The sequence below is a fragment of the Paramisgurnus dabryanus genome, chromosome 3 (assembly GCF_030506205.2).
Source record: "Paramisgurnus dabryanus chromosome 3, PD_genome_1.1, whole genome shotgun sequence".
Taxonomy (NCBI): Eukaryota; Metazoa; Chordata; class Actinopteri; order Cypriniformes; family Cobitidae; genus Paramisgurnus; species Paramisgurnus dabryanus.
The window spans coordinates 318263-342635 of record NC_133339.1 but is presented as its reverse complement, the minus strand read 5'-3'; the positions used below and the strand labels follow the sequence as shown (position 1 = coordinate 342635).

Here is a 24373-nt window from a genome sequence, read left to right as displayed (position 1 = left end):
GATTTGTACATATGTAGAACTCATTTTATGTTTTGATAGATACTTAGTGAATTATCACCATACACCAAAGGCCTCTATCGTGCTAGTCTGGCCAGACCTTCAATACTGAAGTTGTTTACAATGTTTAGCCAACATTCTGTGGGCGTGACAGTTGAAGCTGAGACTACTATCATGCTGAGTCCATGAGTTCAAGTCCATGAGAAGAGCATTGACCAACTATGGTGTGGTGTGCAGGGGTGGCTGGTGACTTTTCTTGTGAGGGATTCAAAAATTTGTGTTTGGGGTGTCATGTGTGTTGCTCATCATGTCAAAATATGTGTTTGTTGCGTCATGTGAACCATGTGCATCATGCACCTTGCTCGCCGGCAGGGGCATTGCACAAGATCTCGGGCCCTATGCAATCCTGATGGGCCCCCATGCCCCACCCCCATAATATATTCCAGACTTTCAAGGGCCCTCTCTTCCTTTGGGGCCCTGGTAATCAGTACTGGTTTTACCCCCAGTCCGACACCCCTGCCTGCTGGACACACATCGAAAGGATTTGTAATAAAAGAGGCGCTCACAAAATACTTGCAAGACACTAACTTAACACTGAACTCATGCCACTAGGAACTAGGCTACATACGTTGTGATGAGATTTGCATCGTGCGCCCTCGAAAAAGAAGTCACCACGCGGCCGTCACTACGTGAATGGCAGAATTGCAAGCAGGATGCCACTGCTCTCCAAACAGATGCTCCTACCTTCAGTTTGCTAAGGTCATGTGAACAGGGCTACTGGATTTTATTTATTTGGGATCTATGGGCTGCAGTTTCTACAGTTTCTTACGAAAATTAAATACATGGTTTACTACAGTTTAAACAACAACAACAAAACATGGTTACTGTAGTAAAACCATATGCTTATGTTGTGTTTTGGTGCTGGTATGCTGGTGACCACCAGCTAAACCAGCATCAAACCAGCATAGACCAGCATATTTCCCATGCTGGTCCATGCTGGTTTGATGCTGTTTTTTTCAGCAGGGATTTTACTGTACCACAAAAAACATGCTTAATTTTCGTTAGGTAGGCTATTGTCTCTTTTTTCAATGAGCTATTATACTTTCATGTAGAAAATTAACCATGGTTTTACTATAGTTAAAACCAAAAAACCATAGTAAAACCATGGTAAGTGTAGTACAACCATGGTTTTGCTGATAGTAACCAATACACAAAAAAAATATGTTACTACACTTTTACCACAATAAAACCATGTTTAATTTTCGTAAGAGCTATATGCACATTGTGTTTTGGGGTATATTTATTCAGAAACGTTGTATTAAATGAATACAACATATGTTGTATTCATTTAAAAAAAAAACGGCGCCAAGAAAAAAGGACATGCGCATTGCTCTGCTGAGCCAGTTGGAGCTGGTACATTTTAATTACTTGCTGTCTTCACTGGAGTGCAGTGCTGCAAGCTCGAAGTGTGGTGAGTAGGTCTGTTTTATTACATTGTATGACATTAAACTGTTGATAAAAAGTATATTCAAGTAACGTTAGTCAAACATTAAAATTTTCTTGGATGTTATTCAGTGGCGAAGCTCGTTAACGTTAGGTGAATGCGTACGGTCGCGTTTTTAAATTGTCAGAGTATTAACACACTACATTTACTCTGTTAACGTTACATGTACTTAAGAAGCACTTTAGGATATATTTAACAGTTAAAGTGGGTATTTTTACTTTTACTCCTAACTCGATGATACTTCTAATGAAAATGACATGCACTCAGTTTTGCACGACGCACTTTATTTTAATGCAGTACGAAATGCGAACGTCAGATTATTGTTATTTTTCACAATTTGCCGAAGCATTTGATTTGGGAATGAATGACTCTTTTGAACGAGTCGATTCTTCACAAAAGGAATTACTGTTTTGTACCGGGTCGATTCTAAAATAGGTATTGATTGAACGGTTTGAATCAATTTGAATCTGAATCTGAATCATCTGAACATCTGCAGCACTTCTCTCTCGTAACGTCGTGAAACTTAAAAACACGCCAATAGGAGTGTTAGATGAAGTGGATGCAAGTGAACTATCAATCTACTGAAACAAAAGCGGTAAATGTATTCGAAGAAGAAAATGCTCGCGCGACCTGTGCGTCAGACCCGGATAAACGCACGCGAGCTGACAAAGTAAGTTAAAATGTTCACTTGAATCACAGCCATGATTACAGCAGGAAGAAAATCCATCGACGATTGGCGTCTGATTCGCTCTAAAAAGTAATGTTTGTTCAGATGTGAGTGCTTTTTGTGACACATTAGTTTGATAATATTAGATAACACGAATTACTGTATTTTAACTCAAGTATAATATTGACGGCTGTCCCCTCCTATGGAAATCACGTTTTCGTTTGGCTGCATGTTTTGTTGTAAAGAGCACTATTTTGTTTGCTCAGTTTGATCACTGATATCTATTACAAGTTTTAATGTCATTTTGGATATAGGGAAGCAATTAGGTGAGGGTTATAACAAGACTGTTGTTGCACTTCTATGCTTAACTTTACATGAAAAAAAGATAGTAGCCTACATACTGTATAGTATGGACTTGGTTAGTGAACTTTAAGAGTATTTGCCAGCTGTTAACTCATATAATTTTGTCATTTTTATTTCAGATCCGTAGTAGCTGTTATTCAATACCATGTAAGTATTTAGAATTTAATATTTTGCTAACGTTTCTTGAATATAAAGTTTCCCTACTGCAATAGAATGCATCATGGCCTGCTTTCTTACCTCACTAGAAATGTAGTTGCAGTCAAGTGTGCCAAGCAGCACTTCTTTAGGGATTTGCTGCTCCATAAAAAGTGGAAGATAAAAAATTGCATTGTATTTATTAGGGCTGTGTATTGCCAACAATTTCCTGATACGATACGTATCCCGATACAAGGTCACGGTACGATGCACATCACGATGCAAGACTATTTTGAATTACATTTTTGTTCAGAATTTAGTAACATTGTTATTATTATTATTATTATTATTAACTGTTTATTGTACATTGAATAAGCAGTGTTGTAACAGAATTCTGGGGCCGGATTCACAAAACATTCTTAAGAAGAAAAATCTTCTTAACTGCCATTTTTATCTTAAATTCAAGCTTAAGAAAAAAGTTAAGAATATTTTGTATTCTCAAAAAAGCTTCTTAAGAAAGTTCTTATTTTTTTCCTTAAGTATGTTCTTAAGAAAAAACTTAAGAAGAATTCCAATTCTCGAAAAATAAACTGTCTTAAATAACATCTTAAAGTTAGGATAACCTTACAGTAGTCTTAAATCTCAAAATGTAAGATGTTTATAAGTTAATGTGATTGTTTTAAATGTGACATGTTGTATTTTGTAGTCTGAAATGGCAATTTTATCAGTTTACTTCACATAGATTAGTTTAAAGAGGAATATAATGAAGTTTAATAGCTTACTCAGTAATATGTCATACAACACAAATAAGTATTAGTGATAATATTAGCAAACATGTAACTTCCTCCATAATAGCCTATTCATTATGAAATTACTTAACAGCTTAAAGTCGCTCTAAGCGGGAGGCGGACCGGTAATCGCTCCGTCATGTGAGTCGAGGGCTCCGAAACTGCGGGCACGCACGCTTGACCCTCCGCGTCCGTCTCTTGACGCGTGAACGCGGGTCGCGGGAGACGAAAGCCTTGGGCACGGAGAGTGAAGCACGCACACTCAGAGCGCTCGGCCCGCATGACGGACCGATTGGGACATTATGGATTTATATTTACGCACCGCACCGCCTTAATACTAGCTGACCTCTGTTACAACAGCGAATAACATCCTGTGGTAGTCTTAATGCATCACTCGTTTGTATCGCGTTAATGATCGCAAGGTAGTCAAAAGATTAATGGATAAATTTATTGTTACCTCATTAGCAGGGTATAATTCATTTAAAGCTTGTCATTTTATTCTTAAGACACACATTTAAGATATTCTTAAGAAAAAAATTGAGAACTTCTTAAGAAATGTTTGAGAATTGCACTTAGGAACATTCTTACGCACTTCTTATAATTTATCTTAAGAACTTTCTTATTTTTTGTCTTAAGAATGTTTTCGTGAATCCGGCCCCTGGTGTCGGAAGCGGAAATAGTGGTATCGGTGCATGCCTAGTTTGATCGGCTCTCTAATTTTTCTTACAGTACTTTGATTTCATACATCAATCAGTGTATACAATGCCACTTCAAGATGAACACACCTAATATCAGCTTACCCCCAAGCCATCCAAGAGGTAGGTGACTTTATTTCTTCAGTAGAACACAAATGTAGATTTTTAACTCCAACAGTTTCAGTCTGTCAGTTGTATAAGTGGATGGTAACAAAATCCGAAAGAGAAAAAAAACATGCACAGACAAATCCAAATAAAACCCTGCTACACGACATATCCATGTCCTAAGACACGAAACGATCGGTTTGTGCGAGAAACCGAACAGTATTTATATCATTTTTTACCTCTAATACAACACTATCCCCAGAGAAACGAGAGCCCCGTATAGTGTTATACGCCCTCACGTGCACCTGAAACAGTAGGAAGCAGTATGCACCTATGAAGTTGTTTCGCAACCCGCTATTAAACATTAGATGAATAAGAAGATGATGTGTGAATGCGCGTGTTTCATTTTAAGATGAACTATCGCTTTAAACAGGCCCATTGGCTACCTACATATTATAATAAGCTGTTTTAAATTTCAAATCTTCAATGCCTTACCCGAACATAATTTCTAAATGTCTATTCGAACCCGGCCGTTGGGTACCACCGGGTCCCGTGGGCTCGGTTTGAGTATCCATCCTTTAATACCTACTGTATGCCAAACTGTCAGGAATCGGGGAACACAAAACACGAACCCAGATGCGGACGTACAAAAAAAGGGAATTTATTGCAAAAACAGGGGAAAAACAGGAAAACAAAACCCACGAGGGGGCAAAACAAGACAAGGGCAACAGTACTACACGAAACTGACACTAAACTAACAATACTAACATTGAACTCTTCCAACACAAAAACAGATCAAGACTAAAATATACATAAACTTACTGGAACCAACAGGGCAGAAAACAAGCATAGGACAAGGCATAAAACAAGACGAACGTGCACTAGACAACAAACACAAGGACTCTTAAATAGGGAGAAAGTAAATTACATACAGCTGAAAATAATCATGAGTAAGGGATCGGGGAAAAAGTGACGAGACCCGGGAAATGCGTGGTCGAAATAAACCAATACTACAACCACACACTTCCCACATAGAACATATGTACTGTCAGAACCCTGCCATGCTAAACTAGACTAAAATACCAACAGGATCCGGCAGGATTCTGACAGTACGCCCCCCTCCAAAAGGCGGCTACTAGACGCCTTCGAAGGGGGAACACTAAACACGGGACAAGACGGACTGCATACATGACATGAACCATGAAAACATAACAAATAACATTAGGGGCAAACAAGACATAACAATGACTGGATTGGGATGGGACAATAAAAATAATAAACAAGGGAGGGGGGGTGGGGGAACACAAAAGTTCATAGGGGGTGGTCCAGGGTGGGAGGGTGGGGAAAGAGTCTGGGTGGACTTCGGGAGAGTCCCGGGATGACCATGGCCAAAAATGGCAAAGTCTGGCTGGGGTGGCGCTGACTGCGCCCACGGCTGGGGTTGCGCTGGCTGCGCCCACGGCTGGGGTTGCGCTGGCTGCGCCCACGGCTGGGGTTGCGCTGGCTGCGCCCACGGCTGGGGTTGCGCTGGCTGCGCCCACGGCTGGGGTTGCGCTGGCTGCGCACAAGGCTGGGGTTGCGCTGGCTGCGCACAAGGCTGGGGTTGCGCTGGCTGCGCACAAGGCTGGGGTTGCGCTGGCTGCGCACAAGGCTGGGACTGCGCTGGCGGCGCACATGGCTGGGGCTGCGCTGGCGTCTGCGTCGAAGCCTCTGGACGTTCTGGACGCTCTAGCGGCTGCGTCGACGGCTCTGGACGCTCTGGACGCTGTAGCGGCTGCGTCGACGGCTCTGGGCGCTCTGGACGCTCTGGCGGCTGCGTCGACGGCTCTGGGCGCTCTGGACGCTCTGGCGGCTGCGTCGACGGCTCTGGGCGCTCTAGACGCTCTGGCGGCTGCGTCGACGGCTCTGGGCGCTCTAGACGCTCTGGCGGCTGGGTCGGATCCCCCTTCCTCCTGTTCTTCCTTCGAGGTCGCGGAGCAGATAGAGGATGTGGTGGTGCTCTTAAGTCGGAGGAGGACCCCCCAGACGAAGACTCCCAGGAGATCCTCCTCTCACGCTTCCCTCGAAGGGACGGAGGCGGGGAGCGGCTCTCTGGAGCCAGAGGAGAGAGTTCAGGGTCGCCGAACCCCCACATCCCGACGGTCCTTCCCTCCCGGATGGGCGGGAGTCGATGGGGTTCGGCGGTTCGGGTCGGGTTCCACCTGACGTTGGCCACGGGTCCGCATACGAGCGGGTCATAAGACTCGTAACCCGACTCGTATGCGGGGCGGCAACCCTTTCCCCGTCTCGCCAGGCGAGTACCGGTGTACATGTCCGCTGGGTTCTTTTCTGGCACGTTCGTTCTGTCAGGAATCGGGGAACACAAAACACGAACCCAGATGCGGACGTACAAAAAAAGGGAATTTATTGCAAAAACAGGGGAAAAACAGGAAAACAAAACCCACGAGGGGGCAAAACAAGACAAGGGCAACAGTACTACACGAAACTGACACTAAACTAACAATACTAACATTGAACTCTTCCAACACAAAAACAGATCAAGACTAAAATATACATAAACTTACTGGAACCAACAGGGCAGAAAACAAGCATAGGACAAGGCATAAAACAAGACGAACGTGCACTAGACAACAAACACAAGGACTCTTAAATAGGGAGAAAGTAAATTACATACAGCTGAAAATAATCATGAGTAAGGGATCGGGGAAAAAGTGACGAGACCCGGGAAATGCGTGGTCGAAATAAACCAATACTACAACCACACACTTCCCACATAGAACATATGTACTGTCAGAACCCTGCCATGCTAAACTAGACTAAAATACCAACAGGATCCGGCAGGATTCTGACACCAAACACTGTCATTGTAAAAAGAACAAATGTGTCATTTTTAATATTTTTATCTTAAAAATGTATTTGGTTTTGCAGATGCTCTTAAGGACAACGCCCTGATGTCCAAGGTCAATCAGCAAGAAGCTGAGAAGGCACTGTCAAATTGGTTCACTGGGGCAAGGGACAGAGGAGGACAGAGAGCATCAAGAATGCAGAAAAGGATGTCTGTTTGAGAAAGGTTATAACTACAGTTGCTGATTTGAACTGTCATAGTTCTTTTATTTTTCTTAAAGGGGCAATCAGTAGGATTTTAAGTGTTTTATTAATCAAAATCAATGTCTTTATTCATAAATATGTCCTCGTTGGTGTCAAATGACCTCTGCCAGTGATCTGACTTTTGTTTGTAAGCTTAGAATTTCTTCTCTTCACTTACATTGAACGGGTAAGTCCAAGGAGGCATCCATATCGTTCTGCCGTATTGATAAACTATAATAGCAGAGAGGGACAAAAAGCACTAGCCTACAAACGTGTTTCCACAACGCGTTTTCATTCAGAACACGTGAACCAGCTGCAACGGACAAGGAGATCAGCGATTACATAACGGCTACCATAGTTGAAACACGCATTTGGACAGGGGAGGAGCTACTAAGCACTGTTCGTTTAAATGCAAAATACAATTCCACCACTAGATGGGGGTAGATCCTACTGATTGCCCCTTTAAAGGAAAACCTTTTTCAATATTTTACCATGTTCTTCCCTCAACTTAGATGAATTAATACATACCTCTATTTTCTCAATGCGTGCACTTAAAGGTGGGGTGCACAATTTCTGAAAAATAAAGTTTTGGAAAAGGGAGTCGGGCCGACTACCAAAACACACTTGTAGCCAATTAGCAGCATGTCTACTAACTGACATCGTTTCCTGCGTTGCGTATTTGTGGGGCGGGTCTATCAAAAAAAGGTCCAGATTCTATTAGTGTAAGCGTGTGTTTGTTTAGATGATTTCAAATGTAAACATTGGCTTTCATGCACCCTGCCTTTATTTGTTGTGAATTGTGGCGTGAATATGTTAGCATTTAGCCTAGCACCATTCATTCATTAAGATCCAAACAGGGAAGAATTTAAAAGCCACCAAACACGTCCATGTTTTCTAGGGGTGCACGATTCAGAAAATTTCACGATTCGATTCCGATTTTTTGGGGCTCAAGATTCGATTAAAAACAAACGATTTTCGATTTAAAAACGATTCTTGATTTTAACAAACGATTCACATTATGTAAATGTAGTTTACTTTTTCCTATGTGACTGATTGAAGTAGATATACAATTTTAAAGAAAAGAAACACAACAAGCTAAATGTAGTTTGATGTTACTTTATGTCTTTATGCAAAAATAAAAACTGTTATGAAGCAATTAGATGACCCCTTTTTATCAAACTCTATTAAATACAATAATATAGTACATTAATGATAGACAGTGCAGGTCTATAGATTATAAATGTGACTGGTGTTATAATGGTTATTATTTCTATTAGATAGGCACTTTTCCTGCTTCTGCTCTTTCTATCTATTTCTCTCTTGCAGATTTAAAAAAGCTAAATTCACTCATTATTTCAGATTGAAAAGTCTACTTGCTGTTAGTGACAGGGGACTTTACATTACAGCTTTGGGTTTTGTAAATCTTGAGTCAGCTTGAGTTTTGCTCATTCAGTGCAATAGATTTTGGAAAAGATATGGTTTATTAATAATAATAGAAAAGAGCCAGTTGTTATCGCCATAGAAACCGTCGGCACGCTGAAACTGCACGCAAGCTTTAGCGCGGTAGCGCTCACGGCCATTCTCCGATCGACTTAGGTTTTACACACAATATTAATCAGACTTGGGACCCGAAGTAATTTAACTATGACTGACCCGGACCGGGCTGACCATTTCAAATACAAACCCGGAACCATACGGGCCGCGGGTGCTCCGTGAAGTCCTCTAATGGTAAAACTCTGCTCAAGTTCAGAAACATGAAGGATACAATGTGACACGAGCTTGTTCACGTCGCATCCCAATTCATTGAGAAACAGAGAGCACGTGAACGCACACAAAATGTCATTATTAAAGAGTGTCATCATCACAGAAAAACATAAAAGACTAAATTTGATGCCAGATATACTTGGGCACTTGTTAATATAACTGGGCAGCGCACCCAAGTAAAGTCAATATGTGGGAAACACTGTGACAAGAGTGTGCGGGCGTCAGAGTGAATACGACGCAGCGTCATCTATGGGAATACTGAGATAAACTAATTTCAGGACATTAGTAACACAGCATTACAAAAAAATTTATGAATCGATTTTTGGAATTCTATTAATCAAATGTGAATCGATTTTTTTGCACACCCCTAATGTTTTCCCTATTCAAAGACTGTTACATGAGTAGTTACACGAGGAAGTATGGTAAAAAATATAACTATATTGCACTTAGTTTGTAGCACTTCGACCTTGGGCACAGTAACATCATCACTCCTGACTACTCCCCCTCTTGCTTAAACTACGGTCAATATAACCAACACGCCTGTACTAACGTAGTAGATTGAGCAGACTCTGCGAAATATCAAGTTAAGTTTAAGTGTACACATTGAGAAAAGAGAGATATGTATTTATTCGGCTAAGTTGAGGGAAGAACATAGTAAAATATTGAAAAACTGTGTTTGTAATTATCTTACTTTCATTTACTTTTAAAGGCGCCATTTCACAAGAGTTTTTTAAGATGTAAAATAAATCTTTTGTGTCTCCAGAGTACATATATGAAGCTCTAGCTCAAAATATCATATAGATAATTTGTTATAGCATGTTAAAATTGACACTTTGCAGGTCCGGGCAAAACTGCGTCCTTTAAACGTGTCCTTTAAAATGCAAACACAGATCACAATGATGGTGATTTGTTGAGATTGAAACTCAGTTGTGCTGTCAATTATTTTTTCTCACTCTCTGCACTAAATGGCAGTGCCATGTTTGGATAGTGCAGATTTAGGAGTGTTATTATTATAATAAGATCCTCTTCTGATATCACAAGGGGAGCCAAATTTCAATTACCTATTTTTTCACATGCTTGCAGAGAATGGTTTACCAGGTTTTCATGATATGGCCCCTTTAAATATAATTGTTTTCAAATTTTATTTGCAATAAACTTATCAAAGTACATACCTCCTTATACTATATACGGAGGCTAGAAAAGGAATGTAAATCTTTTGGAATTTCATACTTTTTTTTAAAATACATTTTTCATAAAATGTGATCTGATCTCCATCTAACATAATGTGTCTAAAAAATAACACAACTTCTGATCTTTCATGTCTATATTGAACACACTTGGAGGCCAACCACATCAAACGTGTTTATGGCAGTTGCAGGCACCTTTTTTGAATGATATTCTTTAGGCAGGGAGTGTTTGCACACTGTTTATGGGTGCCGAACGCCTTGTGGTTTTTGCCGCCAGTCGCAGCACGAGCTTTTGAAGGAGCGCTGAGGGCGGAAAAGCGCCCGACGTCATTCCCATCTTTCCATTGTCCAATCGAATGAGGGGAGAGGCAGGCCTTACGTTGTGGTGAGGGAAGTTTACAGTTGCTTTGAAGAACCGGACTCCACTCTCTCACTCTCTCCTGCGTCTTTGTGCACCTTTCACCCTCAAACAAGGTCGGAGTAAACGCTCTCTTTTTAAAGTTTCTGCTAATATGACAGTTAACAGCAAAAGAGCGCTCACGCTTCAATATTTGGACTTATCATGTGTATGGCCTTCTTCAAGTTAATCCATAAAATCTCTATTGGGTTGAGGTCTGGGCTTATACTTGGCCACTCCCAAAGGCGGATTTTGTTTTTCTGAAGCCATTCTCTTGTGGACTTGCTCTGGTGTTTTGGATCTTTGTCCTGTTGCATCACCCAGACAATCCTTCTACAGAATTATCCTGAAGAATTGTCTGATAAACTTGGGAATTTATCTTCCCCTCAATGATTGCAAGCTGGCTAGGCCCTGATGCAGCAAAAAAGGCCCAAATCAACATGTTTTCTCCACCATACTTTACAGTTGGGATGATGTTTTCACAATTATATCGCGTGCCCTTTCTATGCCAGATGTAGTGCTGTGTGTTTTTTCCAAATAGTTCAATCTTTGTTTCATTAGTCCACAAAACATTTTGCCAAATAGCCATATCACCCTGTAGCCCAAGACAGCTTGCCCACTGAAGCTAAGCAGGGCTGAGCCTGGTTAGTACTTGGATGGGAGACCACCTGGGAAAACCAGGTTGCTGCTGGTAGAGGTGTTAGTGAGACCAGCAGGGGGTGCTCACCCTGTGGTCTGTGTAGGTCCTAACACCCCAGTATAGTGACGGGGACACTATACTGTCAAAAAAAGCACCGTCCTTCGGATGAGACGTTAAACCGAGGTCCTGACTCTCTGTGGTCATTAAAAATCCCAGGATGTCCTTCGAAAAAGAGTAGGGGTGTGCCCCGGCATCCTGGCCAAACTTGCCCATTGGCCTACTAATCATCCCTCATACTAATTGGCTATATCACTCGGTCTCCTCTTCACTAATAAGCTGGTGTGTGGTGAGCGTTCTGGCGCAATATGGCTGCCGTCGCATCATCCAGGTGGATGCTGCACATTGGTGGTGGTTGAGGAGATTCCCCCATTCATATGTAAAGCGCTTTGAGCACTGGAAAAGCGCTATATAAATGAAACTAATTATAAATACCACTGTTGGAATGTCAATTTGTTATTTTGCAAATTTCAGGGGAATAGCAATGTTCCTTTTAGTACTGTAAGTAGTGACTTTCTTTGGTGTCCTGCCATGGATACACTGCTTGTTCAGTGTTTTACGTGTTGTAGACAATCATACAGAGAGTTCCAATAATGCCTTCAAATCTTTGCATGTCATTCTGGGTTGTTTCTTTACCTCATTCTTCGTGGTGCTCTTGGTGTCATTTTGACTGGGCGTCCATCTCTTGGTAGAGTAGCAACAGTCCCAAAAGCATCTCAATTTTTAGATTGTATGTCTGTAGACTGGTGAATTTCTAAAGTCTTTGACATAACTCTTAAACCTTTCCAGCTTCATGTAAATCAACAATTCTTGATTGTAGCTTTTCTGAAAGCTTTTTTGGTGAGGCATGGCCCATATAAAAAAATTAACTCCAAAAGTAAACTTCAAAGTAGCTGTAGTCCACACCTCCAAATGCATTATCTTAAAGAGACTCCAGGTGTGATAAAACCTGACTCCAATTTGCTTTTTCGAGGTCTTGTTGGCTTAAAAGTTCACATACTTTTTTCACAAGCACTATGAGTTTTTTGGCTGTTCTTAAATAATTCTGTTCTTTCATTTCTTTATTGCTAAATTCTTTTAGAACCATTATGTTTGTTCAATATTCTTGACTTGAAATTTATTTAGAAAGCTATGAAATTCCAAAAGGTTAATAGACTTTATCTTGTTACTGTATTTATTGAAGGATATACTTTTCAAAACACTCAAGACCCTAAAAGGTTCTAAAATAGTTTTGTGCCATTGTAACAAATTTGGCATGATGGTTAGTTAAATAAAAATGGAATTTGAAAGGATTTCAGTGTCACTGTGTGCTTCTTCTGCCCTGCTAATCCAGGGCTTCATCACAGTCATCTCATTACAATATGTTAACTGGATAACACTGGATATGTCTTATTAAATATGCAGTTTACTAAAATAATGTATTTACCTGCAACAAATTGATTACAGCCTAACTAGTTATTGTATTTACTAGCTGCTGACCTAAGATTTATAATTTTTTTGTACCTTTTGTTGGGAATTGTGTCTTTTGGGGTATTTTTTGCATAGATATTGTCAAGGGGGTTGTATGATTCTTTGGTTTACAACTTCCTATTCTGAAAGCTTGATCAATTTTGCAACAAATGTATATATGGTGACAGACTCAAATAGTTTTTCTTGTGTAGTTTAATGCAAGTTCAGACTAACATTTAAAATTTTTGGTTCAACCTCTCCCACAGCTTTTCAAAGCTGAAACTCAAGTAGATGTAGCAGAAACACATACAATCCCAACAGCAACCCAGATTTTAGATCAGGTAGTCTTCATGTAGCACCCATTTAGAGCTGTAATATGGGTCCCAGATGGGTTTTGCTTATGTTGTACATTTGGGAACTACCTTAAAACCCATTAAAATCCTGCATATAACCTACATGGGCAATTGACAAGGGGCAAACATGGAACCCACGGACAATCCCACTTACAACCCATATTTCATGACCATGTTGTCCTTATGTAGTACCCACATAAAACTCAAATCTGGGCCCAACATGGGCATTATGCATGTTGCCCAATTGGGGCCCACCAAACACCCAGTGAAATCTTGCAGGTAACCTACATGGGTAATTGACAAGGGGCAAACATGGAGCCCGTGGACAATCCCACTTACAACCCATATTTCATGACCATGTTGTCCCTATGTAGTACCCACATAAAACTCAAATCTGGGCCCAACATGGGCATTATGCATATTGCCCAATTGGGGCCCACCAAACACCCAGTGGAATCCTACAGATAACCTACATGGGTAATTGAAAAGGGGCAAACATGGAACCCGCGGACAATCCCACTTACAACCCATATTTCATGACCATGTTGTCCCTATGTAGTACCCACATAAAACTCAAATCTGGGCCCAACATGGGCATTATGCATATTGCCCAATTGGGGCCCACCAAACACCCAGTGGAATCCTGCAGATAACCTACATGGGTGATTGACAAGGGGCAAATATGGAACCCGCGGACAATCCCACTTACAACCCATATTTCATGACCATGTTGTCCCTATGTAGTACCCACATAAAACTCAAATCTGGGCCCAACATGGGCATTATGCATATTGCCCAATTGGGGCCCACCAAACACCCAGTGGAATCCTGCAGATAACCTACATGGGTGATTGACAAGGGGCAAACATGGAGCCCGCGGACAATCCCACTTACAACCCATATTTCATGACCATGTTGTCCCTATGTAGTACCCACATAAAACTCAAATCTGGGCCCAACATAGGCATTATGCATATTGCCAAATTGGGGCCCACCAAACACCTAGTGGAATCCTGCAGATAACCTACATGGGTAATTGACAAGGGGCAAACATGGAACCCGCGGACAATCCCACTTACAACCCATATTTCATGACCATGTTGTCCCTATGTAGTACCCACATAAAAATCATATCTGGGCCCAACATGGGCATTATGCATATTGCCCAATTGGGGCCCACCAAACACCCAGTGGAATCCTGCAGATAACCTACATGGGTGATTGACAAGGGGCAAACATGGAGCCCGCGGACAATCCCACTTACAACCCATATTTCATGACCATGTTGTCCCTATGTAGTACCCACATAAAACTCAAATCTGGGCCCAACATAGGCATTATGCAAATTGCCCAATTGGGGCCCACCAAACACCTAGTGGAATCCTGCAGATAACCTACATGGGTAATTGACAAGGGGCAAACATGGAACCCGCGGACAATCCCACTTACAACCCATATTTCATGACCGTGTTGTCCCTATGTAGTACCCACATAAAACTAAAATCTGGGCCCAATATGGGTGTTGTGCATATTGCCCAGGTGGGGCCCACCTAGTGGCAAGTGCAGTCCTGCATGAAATCCATGTGGGCAATTAGCATGAGGCCATTATGGAACCCGCGGACAATCCTATATAGGGCCCATTTTTCAGCCCAATTCATACCCATATGGGCCCTATATACAAATGTTGGCTGGGCAGCAGTGCTTCACAGTGTTAAACTTCCCTTCTCTGTGTTCATTTATATATCTACGTTCAAGATGTATATGATCTTAAACTTCTGTGAGGAAATTCTTGTCTGCGTTGATGTTCAGTTCAGACTTGCAAATTAAAGATAATTTTCTTCACTTTGGTTTTGGTGTCTAATATTAGGCTACATGATGGTCTTGTAATAATAAAAGTAAAAGTCTATTTTCATTTTTAAACAATGCTGTTATTATATGCAAAAAATAAGCTTTTTATATCAATGACTATGCAAATTAGAGTTAATTCATGGTCATCTTAAATGTGTATTAATTAAAAACATTTACACCATTAAATTACACATGGTAATGTTATCAATAGTTGTCAGATAATAGCTATTGAAAGAGTGGATATTTTTCTTCTTCAATGCGTGTGTTAGCCACGGATTGAAGATTGTAAACAGTTTATTTAATTTTAATTAACAGTTGAGTAAGTTTTGGCCCCAAGTTAGATGTTAATTAACACTAAACCAGTCTAAAAATCAGTCCAGTTTCCCCAGCTGTAAACCCATTGGCTGTTAAACTCTTTTTTTTCTTATAAACAATTGACATGTTGATAACACATTCAGTTTATGTGTTTATGAGTACACTTTCAGAATGCTCTGTTTCATGAAGATCCATACTGTATGCATCTGTGAGTGTGAGTGGTGCGTTGCGCTGGGACGAGTGTCAAAAGGGTGAGAGGGAAAAATCACAGTATACTCACTACAAAAATGTAGACTACACCACTGACCTTACTTAATGTGCAACTTTGTTTTTTTATAAATGTTTATAATTTCTTTTTGTTATTAGAGTTTTATTTGTTACAACGAGACTTGAGACTTGACTTGGACTCGAGCCCAGAGACTTCAGACTTGACTTGGACTCAAGCTCAAAGACTTCAGACTTGACTTGGACTCGAGCTCAGAGACTTGTGAACATCTCTGCTGTAATGTATGATAATTAACATGAGATGATCTTGTCCTTATTCCCTTATTTTGAAGCAACAATAAACTCACCCTTCACCGTAAGATTAACAGCAGAGCTTGAATGTGAAGTCTGTGGTCGTCCATCTATCACTGCACCACAGCTGAACTCATCCTGATCAGATTCAGTAACACCATTGATAGTGAGAGAGTCTCTGTTTACAATGTAATGGGCAGTGTTAAACACTTTAGTTTTGTCTTTATACCACTGATATGTCCAGTAATTGTGATCCTTTATCTCACACTTCAGAGTGATTGTGTCTCCAGTGAAAACAGATCTCGCTGGTGTTACTCTCACTGTAGCTCCGGGTAAAGCTGAGGAAAGAAGAAAATGAGATTGACACAATTATGGTATGACATGACCTTTGTACAGTGTACATTTTAGGTCTTCCTAAACGCCGTTTCACATGGTACGCGACTGTTTAGTTCTTTTTCAATAGGAGACGTGCGAAAGCGGCAAAACGGGGGCGGTTACAGAGGTGAAGCAGAGTTGGGCCACACGCCTTGCTCGTGCACCCAAAATTCTGTTCCTTCTCCGGACATGGTACTTCATGACAGGCGCCGTTGAAAATAAACATATTTGCACTAAATGCTAAAACAAAAGGCTTTCAATACAAGAGAAAAGCTGAAGCCGCGCGGCGATTTTGCCGCCTACCGCGTACCGCGTGAAGCGGCCATTAGACTTCAGCGTCAGTACTTCGACATCAGATAAACTCACATTGCGCCTCAGACTGAAAGGCATCTGTTCTAAGCAAAAAAGGGTCAGAACTAAAGTCTTCAGGACATTAGGTTAAACAGCCTCAAAATAAAAGACATCTTGTCTGACTTAGTCAGATATCGTGCTAAATGGCATCGGACGGAACAGCATCACAATAAAAGGCATTTAAATTTGACCACGCCCTTTCGTGTGATTTTGGTATGTGGGAGGAGTTAACCCCATAGTGTCAGCGGCCCACTGTCTCGTTCCAGTCTTTCAAGAAACCAAGGTTATATTAGTTACCAAGACATTCCCTATCGAGAGCGGTCACTCAACATTGCGTCCACTGACGTTATGGGAACAGTTTCCACTCATGCAGAGAACAGCAATCTGAACACAATCACCAATAGCATGTCAGCACAGAGTGCCTAGGCCCGTGGGGATGTGGCAAGCCAATGAGGTGACAATATAGTCGCTGCACTGCTCCAGGGCAGATAGACAAATAAGGGGGTGAAAACACATAATATATTAGAAGCACGCATGGCAGTGCCAGGCAGCAATAAAGTTTTAAGTTGAGATAAGTCACAAACACAGAGTTAACAGCCTTAGCGGTAACTCTGCATATGTGGGTGTAACACAGTCTCACCCCATTTCGTCAATATTTGACGACACTTGACCATTCGTCATATGTTGACGTGAAGGGTATACCTTTCGCGTCATTTTTTGACGAACTGGGGACTTCAATACTCTTACGTCCGTTGCATTCTCTTTCCTATTTTATTACCATTTGCGCGTCGGTTTAGGGTTAGATTACGCAAAATTAAACAGTGTACGCGAAATTAAACAGTGTACGCGAAATTAAACAGTTGTCACCTGGCGTTGGGGTTAGAAACAGTTGTCACCTGGCGTTGGGGTTAGAGTTAGGTTTGGGTAGGGATGTCATTATGTAAATCTAACCCTAAACCGACGCGCAAATGGTAATAAAATAGGAAAGAGAATGCAACGGACGTAATAGTATTGAAGTCCCCAGTTCGTCAAAAAATGACGCGAAAGGTATACCCTTCACGTCAACATATGACGAATGGTCAAGTGTCGTCAAATATTGACGAAATGGGGTGAGACTGGGTTGGTGGGTACATAGTCTTTCTGAAGACAACCTAATAGGAGCGTTGAGCTCTGAAAGAAAGTAGCACACACACAAAACAACAGTGTGTCATAGATAACTGTGCAAAGAAAAGACAACCTGAGAGAATGCAGGAAGCTAGTCAGATATCAGACGAATAAGAGTGATCAGTATTTACCAACAGGAATTTTCGTGGCCAACGACTGCTTATTCAACAATTAAACCATGCAAAGGTGTTTTGTGAAGACCAACCTGCTGCATGACATATGTCCTGAATAGTGGTGCCTTGAAATCAAGCCCACAATGACGCAATGGCTCTAGAAGAATGTGCCCTGATGTTGAAGGGGGGCTCGTGTCCGCTGCTCTCATAAGCCAGCATTATAGCCTCTACTACCCAGTGAGAGAGAGCCTCTGATTAGCCCTGCCTTTAGCGGCACCGCCATAGCACACAAGTAGTTCATCTGACCGTCTGAATTCAGCTGTACGGTTCTCATATGTCCTCAGGGCTCCGACCAGGCAAACCGCTGCTTGGTAACCCATATCCTGTTATGTCATAGGTGCTGCAGATAGCGCCGTTAGAGAAATTATCTTATCCTGAAAGGCCATCCCCTCGTGTTTCCTTGTTCCCTCTGACCAGACAAGCATGCACGTTTCACAAGTCTGGGTTAGGGTGCAACACAGGGCCGTCTAACTGAGACAGCAGGTCCCTTCTTAAGGGAATCTGCCATGGGGGGCTACTAGCATCCCCCTCAGGTACCATGGCTGGTTTGGATCACCTAAGCTCTCTCCTCCCTGATTTTGCACAGTACTAAGGTCAGGACCTTTACTGGAGGGAATGTATACAATCTGTCGCATGGCCAGTGTGATGTCAGTGCTTCCCCTTGCAACAGGGAGGGCTTGACAGAGAAGAACAGTGGGCAGTGGGCATTCTATCTTGTCGCAAACAGGTCTAGTGCAGCCCTTCTGGTAAGGTCTCCATTCACTGTGGGGAGGCCGTTCCTCAATAACAAATTTGCAGCATTGATTAGATGGCCCGAGATATGTGCTGCTCTGATGAAGAGCAAGTGATGTGTCTGCCCATAATAGAAGGTTGCTCGAATAGCCCTATGGATTGAATGCCGCCCTGGTGGTTTATGTGCAGACCATGACTTGGACACCTGGTTGTGAACGTCATGGAAGAACAGCGTCCTTTTTCTTGGAGTGGCCTGATGGCAGGAACCAGGAATCGCAGTGCTTATGAGAGCCCGGCTGCTCCAGAGGTCCGGCGCAGAGAAGACAAATCTTTGTCTTGCTTGAAGACATCGCATCTTGAGTGAAGAAGAAGATTCTGATGTTCGTCGCTCATGTACCTGTACTGCATTTTATACGCTTTTTAAACGCTTTTTAAATGTTTTCTGCAATTTGCATTGGTAAGCAACAATTGGTCAGTACCCTGCACTGGCATTATTCAGATATTTCATTATCTGGTAAAGTGGGAGGAGTTAACCCCATATGTTATACGCATAGTTAACCCAATGTCAAATAACCGCTCTCAATAGAAAACAATGCTTAAGTTCAAATGGTGTGATAACCCTGCTTCTAAACTACAAGTGTGGAACAGTCCTCTACTGTTTCTCTATTGCTTAAAGCACTAATTTATCTGATATTTAAAACATTTTTTTATTTTATTTATAAGGACAATACACATTAATCGACATTACTGTAAATGTGCCAGTGCTAGCCAGTCGGCTAATTTTCAACTGCAGTCCTTTGGCAAGATGTTTTATAACCCAATAAGTAAAAACATGAGATGATCTTGTCTTTATTTCCATATTTTGAAGCAAAATTAAACTCACCATTCATAGAGACAGAAACAGCAGAGCTTAATTGAGAATATTGTGGTCGTCCACCTTTCTCTCCTCTACACGTGAACTCACTCTGATCAGATTCAGTAACTCCATTGATAGTGAGAGAGTCACTGTATACAGTGTAATGGTGAGTAGAAAACACTGCAATTCCACGTTTATACCACAGATATCTCCAGGTACTGTACTGATCCTCTATCTCACACTTCAGAGTGACTGTCTCTCCAGTGAACACAGATCTGTCTGGACGTGCACTCACTGTAGCTCTGGATAAAGCTGTAAAGATAATGTAATATTTTGACTATTTTTGGGTGTTTTGTTATTTTTATAAAACGTTCTGGTTGCTCTAAAGTCTTGGTAAATTAATAAACATTTGTGTGATTTACTGTAGGTTTTATTTACTGGTGGTTCATTAAATCATCAGAAGCTGTGCTGTATCATCACATATAAATGAATCAAATGCTCTGTGATGTGTCAAACAACATCCTTCAGTCATGCCTCTTCACAATATAACACAGTCTCTCATACAACATTGCTTAAATATTTCATAATTTAGCACACAGTCAGGGTTTCCATCTCCCGTTTCAAGGGTTAAAATGTTTTTTGGGAACAAATAGGATAGGAACATTTAATAATATAATTTAAAATGTATATAATAATAAAAGCATAAACATGCCATAATGTCTATTAGTAGACAAACGAACAGAAAAACAATCATATAAGCCTATCAGACTTTACTGAAAACAGTTCAGTTCACCTTGTGCTTATTACCAGAAACATAAGTGACAGATTTATATTCTGTGTCTCATTCAGATCTGTAACTTACCTGACATTTATTTGCCCTTGTTTTTTTTTCTCAAATAAAATTGGTTAAGTTATTTGCTATGTTCTTTGATTCTCTGTTCTCTCAAAATTATTTAATACAAATTCAGAAAATGACAACGCTTTTAATATTTTAAAACATCTCAATGCATTTGTGGTTTCATAATTGTTATTTTTTTCATGTTTATTGAATTTGATGTGTATATTTCCTTCATGTATTGCTCCTGACCGGGGGCCTCATTTATTAACATTGCGTAGAAAATGTTCTATATTTGTACCTACGAATGAAATTTAGAATGTGCCTAAGTACAAAAAAATTGGGATTCATCAAACGTGCGCACGTGGTTCGTACGCACATCAGTAAGTAATCCTTGATGATAAATTCCATGTGTTCTTAAGCACCATGCTCGTGCACGTTCATGGTCATTTGCATTCCGAAACGCATCAGATGAACCATATATGGTGACAACACCTCCCGTTATAAGTCACGTGGTTGTGCTTTTTCCTTCACTGAAATAATGGCAAAGAGAGCGTAAAAGAGGATCTTTACAGACACAGACATTGAGTTACTGGTGGACAGTGATGGGAATAACGGCGTTATAAGTAATTGGCGTTAGTAACTGCGTTATTTTTTTCAGTAACGAGTAATCAAATAAATTACTGTTTCCCCCGTTATAACGCCGTTATCGTTACTGACATTAAAATGCTGCGCGTTACTAAAATTGATCTCACTGAAGTGATTTTCAGCCGCGTATGCTCACTCTCTCAGCCAAACACTGTTGTTCTCTTGTGTGTGTGTTGGGAGAAACATAACTAATGATGATTGGTGTGTCTCTGTGTTAGAGGGGGTGGGAGAACCACATAGCTGATGGTGATTGGCTTAGTTTCCAACGTTAGCCAACCAGAGGCAGAGTTCACAAACAGGCACGCCCACTCGCACACAGTCCGACTCCGAGTCTGAGCGAGCGAGCAGTGTAAAAAAGTCTGAGCAACTGAGTCACTTTGTCGCTAGATTTAGCAACTTTCTATCACTTTAGCGACTTTATAGGACTAATCTAGCGATCTTTTCTGACGTGGTTGGAGACATTTGTAGACTGACATGAAAATACGCGTCGTTTTCTCTTCTCAACGAGCAGCGGTACGTGCTGCTGCTGTGCCCCATCTCAAAGCACTGACATGCAGCCCGGTCATCGCGCATCAATCACTCGGAAAACACAGGCGACAGGGTGATGGCAAGTACAACAAGCTCAAAGGTAGCGATCGCAAACACGAAGTATAAAGCACTACTTTTCCATTTTTGATGTGAAACGCAAGAATGTTTGTGTAATGTGCAACTTATGCCCATAAAGAAAAAGTCTCTCCACGTCTGTGGCAAGTAATTCTGATCTAATAAAGCACATCAAATCGTCACATGCTGCCAAAAAATTTGTGATTTCTCTTTAGTATTAATTTTAGTCATTTAACATATTTAATTTGTAAGGGGTATTCAAGTTATTTGAAATATTAGATTTTTTTAAGTAACGCAATAATTACTTTTCCTGGTAATTAATTACTTTTATAATAATGTAACGCAGTTACTAACTCAGTTACTATTTTTGAGAAGTAATTAGTAACTATAACTAATTACTTTTTTAAAGTAACGTTCCCAACACTGCTGGTGGATAATGTTAATAACACATCTGTTTGGTTCACTTAGTACGGGAGGAATGACTAACAAAAGAAAACAAATCTGCATGGGAACATGTTACCAGTGAGTTTAATTACGTTGGGTATGAGAACACTTAATTTTTTAAATAAAAAAGTGGTTTGACATTAAATTATCAGCCAAAAAAAAAACGCGTCACAGCACACCGACGTGAAATCAGTGCAACTGTAGGAGGACAGACAATGACAGAACTTGGACAGCCGCATAACCAGCATCATCGGCGCGATCTTTGAAAACGCGCTCCCAGCGGAATGGATTATTTGCCTTGTCTTTCAATAATGCAAGATAAGCCATTGCACTGTGTCAAGCATTTGACGGAGCTTTCTTACATAGTGTTAGACAGTAATTTCATTAATTAACTTCAACACTGATTTCCAGTTACTTTATTAACAGTAATCATTTTTAACACATGGGGGTGGATAATAAATAGACAAAGTTTTCTTTTAACACTGGGGATGGACGGTCCTGTGTAGTATCGCTATTCTACCACTAGATGCTCTGCGTACGCATACTTCGAGGTGTGCGTATATTTACACACATTTCTACATATAAGTGCAATTTGATAAATTCCATACTTTGCGTAAAACTGTTCCTACGCACACTTTACGCACACTTCTGTGCGTACGAACACTTGATAAATGAGGCCCCAGGATTCTACTTTAATCTCAAGAAACTAACCTGGTAAACTATTCAATTTTATTTATATAGAACTTTTGTTTAATTGTTTCAAAGCCTCTTTACATTAATAGAAACAGGAAAAAACACAGAAAAATCGATGGTCAACATAAGCTGCAGAATATAGCGGCTAAGATTAAACCGTACTAGCAAGCGTAGTTATAATGTAATATATAAACTACAGGTTGAAATCAGGTGTGTCCCGATGAGTGAATATGACTACGAATTGTGGATTATGATGATATACAGATAAACAGTCTCACCTGATACTGTCAGTGTAACTGCATTACTGATGTGTGAGTATCGTGATCCAATTGTCTCTGTGCCTTTACAGGTGTATTTACCTGCGTCAGACTCAGTTACAGATCTGATTGTGTAATACTGGAGTTTATTCTGCTGGATGAATGAATCTTTATACCAGCTGTACTGCCAGCTGCTGACTCCTCCATTGATGACACATCTGAGAGTGACTGTTTCTCCTCTGAATACATGATCATCAGGCAAAACAGATACTTGAGATTGTGGTCTTTCTATACAATGACAAACAAATTACATTATAAATAAATAACATCCTGAATTTTCCACATTACTGGATTCTGAACTGGGTGTGCAAGGGGATAATGGTATGACATTTAAAACACAACACAACATTTAAAGGGAGTTTATGTATTTCTCATAGATACAACATTAACATGTTCACAGTCAATCAATGTAAATTGTATGGGCAAATGTGAACGTGGATTCCCTTTTGCATCCTCTATCACCTACACTGCACTTTCTGGAGTGAGAGGTTAAAAATTCCAGAAGCAGCTCTTTAATAATAATAATAATAATACATAAGTCTTATATAGCGCTTTTCAAAGGACGCAAAGACGCTTTACAAAATAAAACAAACAAACAAAAAATTAGAGTGCTAATTAAGGTTATATGCCATATGAAACAGGTGGGCTTTTAACAGTTTTTTGTAGGTGGTCAGTGAGTCCGAGTTTCTGATGTGGATAGGGAGTGAGTTCCAAAGGGTAGGTGCAGCAATGGCGAAGGCTCGGTCCCCCAAAGTTCTGTGTTTTGATTTGGTGATAGGTTTGAGAAAGTTTAAATCGGCAGAGCGGAGACTTCGGAGAGGTCGTGATGCTGTAAGAGGTCTTTGAGGTATGGAGGGGCTAAGTTATTGAGGGCTTTGTAGGTGATGAGTAGAACTTTGTAAAGAATGCGCTGTTGTACAGGGAGCCAGTGAAGTTGTTGGAGGACAGGGGTGATGTGGTCTCTGGAGGGGGTGTGGGTGAGGAGACGGGCAGCAGAGTTTTGAACATATTGCAGCTTTTGTAAATCGGTGGACGGTAGACCGTATAGGAGGCTATTGCAATAGTCGGGTCTTGAGGTAATAAATGCATGGATGAGTGTTTCAGCAGCAGATGGGGAGAGAGTGGGCCGTAGACGAGCAATGTTTCGCAGGTGGAAAAAGGCAGTTTTGGTGATGTGACGGATATGAGGCTTAAATGTGAGCGTGGGGTCAAAAATGAAACCAAGATTTCGGGTCTGGAGAGAGGTGGTAACTGTATGGCCATCGACAGATATAGTGAAATCTTGGGAGGAGGGAAGGAGTGATTTGGGACCAAT

General features: G+C 40.9%; 1 long non-coding RNA gene across 2 annotated transcripts; it reads left to right on the top strand.

Moving 5' to 3' along the window:
- Positions 1–1401: 1401 nt before the first annotated feature.
- Positions 1402–7360, top strand: LOC135752671 (uncharacterized). 2 transcript variants are annotated; one of them, XR_012336287.1, is made up of 5 exons: positions 1419–1468; positions 2651–2678; positions 2873–2928; positions 4184–4272; positions 7183–7360. It is a non-coding gene; the product is annotated as an uncharacterized lncRNA (long non-coding RNA). The 2 variants fall into 2 exon arrangements; XR_010527121.2 differs by lacking the exon at positions 2873–2928 and having other exon boundaries at positions 1402–1468.
- The last annotated feature ends 17013 nt before the right edge of the window (positions 7361–24373 follow it).